At 40.9% G+C, this 8154-nt stretch overlaps 1 pseudogene; it reads left to right on the top strand.

Annotated features, from left to right (window-relative positions):
• Positions 1-6584: 6584 nt before the first annotated feature.
• LOC130866825 (histone H2A.Z-like) lies at positions 6585-6947 on the top strand (annotated as a pseudogene).
• The last annotated feature ends 1207 nt before the right edge of the window (positions 6948-8154 follow it).

The following is an 8154-nucleotide window of genomic DNA, read 5'->3' as shown; positions in this document are numbered from 1 at the left end:
TGGAGATGATACATCGGTATTCAAGTGTCCCCATCATTGCTTCTAGACTCCATCAACTTCTGCAAAACCTCCCTTCTCTTTAAGCATCATCCAGTCACACTAGCCCCAAACCTTCTTCAATGAACACATTTTCTCCTCACTCTCGGTATTCAGTGTGCTGCAGCTCTGAGATCCCTCTATCTCAACAAGGAAAGTCTTGACACTATCCTGGGCAACTTCAAATCACAAGTCATGTAATGTGTACACAAATGTTAATTCACCTATTCAAACAATATATGCAGTCACCCTCCAGTAACTCATTCCAATGACATAACTAGGCCTTGTCATTGCGCACACATGTGGATGTCTGCATGCGCATATACAGGCACACAAGAGGGATGGACCTAGGGCCCTGTGCATGCAAAGCACACACTCCATCACTGAAGCGTGACCACATGCACACATAGCCAATGCCACAGTGCAGTTCAACTTCTCCATACACATAAATGAGGTGAAGAAACACATGGGGCAAAAGAATTAGACCACTGAAGGGCTCAGTCATGGATTCTTTCATTTACCCATGGTTACCTCTTCTCAGGTTCCTTGTCCATTATTTCCCTTGGCATATGAAGTTATCTCATACTCAGTTAAAATAAGCCCCCCAGCCTCTTCAGCTACCACACTGTCTCCCCCTCCTTTACACACTTTATTTATCTACTTCAACACACCTTCTCTTTGCGGAAACGTATGACAGCATCTGTGAAGTTTATCCTTCCAGCTCTGGCTTTTCACTCCTACATTCCAGCATCCTGCAATATCAATTATTATTCCCTTGCTTCTGCATTGTCATCCTCTCTGGTAGTTCATCATCATACTTGGATTATGCTATTTGAAAAGAAAAGGAGAGAATGAAGAGATGAAATGAAAGAGATGGAGAGAGGAAGAAAAAGGGAGAACATATGAGGGAGAACATTTTTTGTAACATTAATTATGTGTTTGTTTATTGGCATGCATCTGTTTTAGGGTGTGAAGGGGTCAGAGAACAACTTGAGGGGATCAGTTCTTTCCTTGCATCATGTGAATTCCAGGGACTCAACTCAGGTCATCAGGCTTGGCAGCAAGTGCATTTTCCCAGTGAGCCACCTTGCAGGCCCAAGTATCATTTTAGCCTGGAATGTCTCCATAGGCTCATGCGTTGAGTGTTCAGTCTGAATTTGGTGCTGTTCTAAAGACTAGGGAGCCTGAGGGGTGCATACTGCTGGCTGAAGTAGATCCCTAGGAGGGGTGGGAATCTTTGAAGGTCACGCCCAGTGCTGGTTGCCATCTAGTGCTCTCTATTTCCTGTCCACTGTTATGTGCTCCTGCATCTGACTGGGCCGTGCCATTCCTAATGTGATGGACCGAGATTTCTAAAAGCATGACCCCAAAACCCCTTTCCTTCCTTAAGCTGCTCCTGCTGGGGATGTCAGCTTCCTCCCATCACTAACTAGGCTAGGGATGCCATGGACTTAAGTCTCCCTACGTCCTCTCCTTTGCTTCATTCCTCTGTCAACGCCAAAGACACTTCTACAACTTTACTCACTCAGACAAAAATAAGGAGTCTCCCAAGGGGCCGGCACAGGCATCCTGTTCTGATGGAAAGCAACATCGCATTAGAGGGGTCAAGAATGCTGGCAAACTTTCCTTAGGCAGATAAATTTGGTGAAGGAACTGATGATAAACAGGTAACGGAATCAGATGGCAAGCACCCTGGGTTCCTGCATCCTAATCATCACATTCCCAGAATACAAGGTTTCCCATTCTCACAGGGATGCTTTTCAGAGACTATTTTGTCATGGTAGACAATGTACTAGTTCAAAATCCTGCAGTGACATGTTTTCAATAGCTGCGCATTCTCGACTGTCTTAACTAACCTGGAGTGTTTGGAGGTGAGGAAACAGTCAGTTGTGAGGAGTCACACACATCTCAGGCAGACCAGATCTACAGTCAGTGTGCTACAGAGGGTGTCTGGGACAACTGGTGAATCAGAATAAATTGATGCATGACACTAATGTGTCCATAGGAGTTTTATATTAATGTTAGCTACCTACTCGATACCTTATGTATCCATAAGTTTTATATTAACATTAGCTATCTCCTTCTGGTACCTCTAAATTCACAGAAATCACTGAGAAAATTTCAAATGATGCATCCTATGCCTTACAATGCTAACTGTTCAAAGCACCTACTTCTCATACATCTTTTTAATTAGAATACAAACAGTCTTTCTTATACAACTTTCACATATGCTAAGTCTTACTTGACCTCCTTCTGGACTCTTCTCCCTCATCTCCTTGCCCCTACTCATACCCTCCACACCAATGTTCCTTTTGGAAAACCCCTAGAGTTCAACTTCCATATCATATATGTTCTATTACCTTCCCCACCCACCTCTTTTGAAGTGTCTTATGACTTTGTTTCATGTCAAAAGAAAAAATTCTTGGTTTTTCTGAGGCAGGGTCTCATTGTATAGCCTTGGCTAGCCTGGAACTTGCTCTTAGATTAGTCTGGCCTCAAAGTCATAGATATCAGTCTACTTCTGCCTCCCAAGTGCTGGGATTAAAAATATGCACCATCATGCCTAGCCTGACAAAAGATTTTCAAAATATGTCACTAAAAGTGTAAGCAACATTTAAAAATTAACGAACTGCTGGGCAGTGGCAATATACACCTTTAATCGCAGCACAAGTAGGCAGAAGCAGGAGGATCTCTGTGAGTATGAGACCAGCCTAGTCTACAGAATGAGTTCAGGACAGCCAAGGCTACTCAGAAAAACCCTGTCTCCCTATCTCCAAAAACAAAAAACAAAACAAACAAACTAAAATAAAATAAATCAAAATTCATGCTTTACATAATGTTGAAGAAAGCAAACAAAAAAAGATAGAAGAAAATATTTGCTAATCACGTAAAAAATACTAGATAAGAATGTTGTATCCAAAATATATAAAGATCTCTTACAAACCAACAATTTTAAAGATGCAACCCTAAAATATACATAGAAGCTTTTCTAAGGAACATAAAAGAATTTATAAGAATGTGCATCCATCAGGTATGGTTGGTCTTTAGAGAAACACAGATCAAAACTATTAGATACCACTTCAGGTACCATAATTATAATTTGAATTACAAATAACAAGTATTGGTAAAGACATGAGGAGATGACACACATTCTTGGTAGAGATGTAGAGTGATGTAGCTACTACAGAAAATGGTTTGGTGGGGCCTCAAAGTGTTAAAGATGCACTCATCACAAGGTACAGCAAACTTGAACCAGGTAAGTGTCTAAGAGCACAGAACTGTGTTCCCAGAGCTAGTCAAACTACAGAGTTTGGAGGCACAGTCTACATAACTAACCCCACTTTTAAAACCAACCATAATTCTCTAAAATCACCTCAGACTCAACAGTCTGTCAGAGAATTTCACAAACTTACTAATGCTCTTACAGGCAATTGTGAGGAGCCACACACATCTCATTACAGACCAGATCTACAGTCAGTGTGCTACAGAGGCCATCTGGGACAACTGGTAAATCAGAATAAATTGAAATTGATGCATGACATTAATGTGTTCATAGGAGTTTTATATTAACGTTAGCTATCTACTCGATACCTAATGTGTCCATAGAGTTTTATATTAATGTTAGCTATCTACTCGGTATCTAATGTGTCCATAGGAGTTTTATATTAAAGTTAGCTGTTTACTTGATAACTGTATTATGGTCATATAACAGCGCCTCTGCTTTTTTTCTCAAATATACTTCAAATTTTAAGAGTAACTGTATTTTATTTCATTTTCAAATGGTTCCAAAAAAACATATAGACTCATAGAGATACAGATACACTTACAAATATAGATATCTATACACTCCAGAATAGATACTTGTATTCTTTGCACAACCCATACAACTTAAAAAGAAAATTATCACACACCTTCTCGACAAAAATCAAAAGTAAGCTAAAGATAATTGCTGAGAGGAAGACCTTCAGTCTAAGTTTATAACAAAGCAGGAATATTAGATCTGGGAAGCTGAAGGGTGAGAAGAAGTGAAAGTATTCATCAGAAGTACAAGTTCAAGTCACAATGCAGTTAGTAAAAGTAAACACCATCCCAGTAACTAACTGCGCTTATCTTATGAGATGACATAAACTAAAATACGATAAAATACATGACCTAGATGATTCACTCCTAGCACATTACTGTAAGTTTCTGAATGTGGCAGGGAAGAAGGCAAAAGGATGGCACTCAGTGCTGCTGAGGGAACCATGAATGGTTCAGGCCTCAGTCACAGCAGCAGACACTGTTCCACAGATATAGGAGTTTCAGTTGAAGTATCTAGAATCAAGGAAAGTAATTCTTTGATGAAAGTATTGTCAGTAGCTTCAGATAACTGATATCATGATTACAGTACACTAAACTAGAATGCACAAAGGTCTGCAGCTTCCAGAAAAGCAACCTAACAAACATGTTGTCCCCACTTACCTGGTACTTCTTTTAACTAATTTGTTCTGCCATAGTGGATCAATCATAATGACATCAAATGTTTACTACCTGAAATCAAAGACATATTTTCCAAAAACATTCTCTGTATGAGTTTCAGAGCCAAACACTAGGTTTGAGGAGAAGCCATAGAGCCCACACTCTCATAATCAAGCTCTGAGCTAAATCCCCAGGCCCTTCAGAGATAAAAACTGAACAAATAAAGCACGCTTTCACACACACTAATGACTAAAAATAAAATTAAGACAAAAAAATTAAGGAGGGCCTAGCAAATGCTCTGCTGGTCTGGGCTGGTTCTCAAACCCACATGAGGGTATAAGAAGACCCAGAACTGTCTTCTGACCTTCACACACATCACAGACATACACAATGGTCATAAGAAATTAATACATTTCTAAAGAAAAGTACTGTTTTTGAACTGGGACGTTGGGCATGTTCAGCAAGCTGTGTAACTGAGCTATAACTCCATCCCAAGGAAGGTCGTTCATTATAGACACAATCACAATGGAATACAACAAAAGCGTTTAAGGCTTTTATTCAGATACTGTAATTCTGGACCTTTGAGACAACAGCAATTGCAACTGTGCACACTGACTTGTGCGGATCATCCACGAAAGGCTACAGCTCTCTTAGCTAGGTCCTAAGAACTTGAAAATCCCCTTACAAGCCGGGCAGCCACATTAATGGTCCTCCTGATCGTTACTTTTTAAACTTTCTCTTTCTTAAACATTTTTATTTTGAAATTTCAGTTTTATAGCAGATATGGTAACTGTAAGAAAACTTCTCCAGTTATCAAAAAATACTTAAGACTTTTCTTTCTTATCCAGACCAAAATCAGAATCACATATAGCTTTCAGTTACCCCATCTCCTCTTTCAGATTATTTCAGATGTCCCTAATTTGGGCTTGGTATTTCCTCATCACTAAATTTAGATCCTGTATTTCTGGCAAGGCTGTTACCAAAGTAAGTCTGTGACACTATACCAGAGATGCAGGTGATTTAGGATGTCAAACTGGGGCACAGCATCACTCGGCTAAAGTCGCTCGGTCTGTCCAGCTTATTTTCCTGATAAACAATTAGCTGTGACAAGATAGGTTAAAAGCATGAGGACACTCTCTCCCCACCTCACTCACTACTTTGCCACTCAGTGCTTTGTCAAATGGAAATTTTCTGGATCCGTTATTCCATTTATATTAGTCAACTGGAATTTATTCTAAGGAGGAGATATTCTTCCCCACCAATTACATAACATAGATATATTTGATAAATGTGAAAACTCATAGGTAATCTAAAGGACACAAATTAAAATAAGGATAGAGGGAAGCAGGTAGGCTGACTGCTGGTCTTCACCTGTCCCCCAGTCTCATCCCCAGCTCTAGAGCAGACCACCTGCTGCAGACTCCCCTCCCTCATGGCCCTCACCTTCAGTGGATCACAGAGATCTTCAACTCTCCTCCCCCCACTCACTGCTTTATCCCAGCCCCTAATTCCAGTAGGCATTCCCTAAGAACTCATGGGCCAAGCAGGCCAGAAAGTTAGATCGGCCACCAGAGCAAGTGGATGAGCTTCAACACTTCCCTCTCCCTCCTCTCCTCCACATCCAATCCCCCAGCCTCATCCCAGCTCTGCAGCAGACTATCTATTGTGGCCTCTCCCCACTCTTTGCCACCATTCTCAGGAGACTAAGCAGAACCTGGGGAAATACTACACTTTCCTCCTTCCTGTGGACCTCCTCAGGACGCTCCAAGTCCACCTCGATTCCCAAGTGTCAGCTCCTAATATTGGAATCCTACCCATATCAATTCGAGGGTCCAATCTGAGAAGAATCCCCTGCCAGGCAACACATGGATACCATACTCTCTTAAGAAAAGGGGGATAGAAACTAAGGAACAATACCCCCACCCAACAAATACTAGACCAAATATCAGCACGTAGAATTAGAATGTTCCCAACCCCCGATGCCTAGACACCAGTGTGAAAATACAATCAAGGCAGTTTGAATCGCGGTCCGAAGGAGAAGTGGGCGCCAGGATCTCGCTGCGCGTCCGCCTGGCCTCGACTCTTTCTTGATGACTGGAAAAGACTCCGGAAAGGCCAAGACAAAGGCGCTCGCAGCGAGCCGGCTTGCAGTTCCCTGTGGGCCATATTCATCGACACCTGAAATCTTGCACAACCAGCCACGGACATGAGGGCGCGACTGCAGCTGTCTACAGTGCTATCATCCTGGAGTACCTCACCGCAGAGGTACTAGAGTTAGCAGGAAATGCATCAAAAAATTTAAAGATAAAGCGCATTACCCCACGTCACTTGCAGCTCGCTATTCGTGGAGATGAAGAATTGGACTCTCTGATCAAGGCTACAATTGCTGGTGGTGGTGTCATCCCGCACATCCACAAGTCTCTGGGAAGAAGGAACAACAGAAGACCGTTTAAGGATGCCTGGATTCCTTACTGTCTCAGGACTCTTGTTCTTAACAGCTGTCCAGTATCAGTGATTCCAGTGGACTGATCTCTGTGAAAAACACAATTTTGCCTTTTGTAATTCTATTTGACCAACCAAATTTCTGCATTCGAGTCTTAAACATATTTAAGTGTTACTGTGGCTTCAAAGAAGTTATCGATTCTGAAGTAGAGGGTTTTGATTGAGTTGACTGTTTTTAAAAAACTGTTTGAATTTTAATTGCGATGCATAGGTTATAGTAACAAACATTTGGTCTTGTGTAGACATTATTTCCCCTTTGGTGGATAAGCTCAATAAAGGTCGTATCCCCCCCCCCTCCAAAAAAAAATAATAATACAATCAATAACATCCAGGACAGTATGTATAGAGACAAGCAACCCTCCTACCACAGAAGGCCCTAAATCTTCCAACACTGATGAAGTACATGTAAAAGCCATTAAAACAGCCACAATGAAATGATAGAGGTCCTTAAAGAAAAACAAACAAATCCCTTAAAGAGTTCTATGAAATCACAAACAGTAGAAGGAAATGAATAAAACCATTCAAAACCTAACACTAAAGAAAGTCCCCTAGCCACAAACTAGTCAAAACACTAAATGTATAGAATAAAGAAAGAGTATTAAATAAAAACTTCAAGGAAATAAGACCAAGTAACACATAAACCCCGACCTATTTGAATTATACCCAAATTCTCATGGAGACTCCAAAAGCCAGGAGGGGATGCACAGATGTTATATAGACTCTAAGAGACTCTAAGATGCCAGCTCCACACTACTATACACAGAAAAATTCTCAATAACATTAGCTGGACAAAGTAAGACATCTACTATAAAACCAAATTTAAGCAATATCTATCTATAAATCTAGCCCTACAGAAGGCACTGGAAGGAAAAATCCAGCCTAAAGAGGTCCACCATACCAAAGAAAACACAAGAAATAAATAATCCCAAACCAGCAAATCAAAACGGAAAAAAACGCATACGCACCCCCACCACAACAAAAGAACAGGAATCAACAAGCGCTTCTCCCTGATATCCCTCAATACCAGTGGTCTCAATTTCCACTAACAAGACACAGACTAACAGAATAGATGCAAAAGCAGGATCCATACTTCTGCTGCATGCAAGAAACACACCTTAACATCAAGAATAGACTTCACCTCAAGATCAGAAATGAAAA

Source organism: Chionomys nivalis, chromosome 26 (assembly GCF_950005125.1).
Source record: "Chionomys nivalis chromosome 26, mChiNiv1.1, whole genome shotgun sequence".
Classification (NCBI taxonomy): Eukaryota; Metazoa; Chordata; class Mammalia; order Rodentia; family Cricetidae; genus Chionomys; species Chionomys nivalis.
The sequence above is the reverse complement of the archived record's forward strand: the minus strand, read 5'-3'. Positions and strand labels throughout refer to the sequence as shown.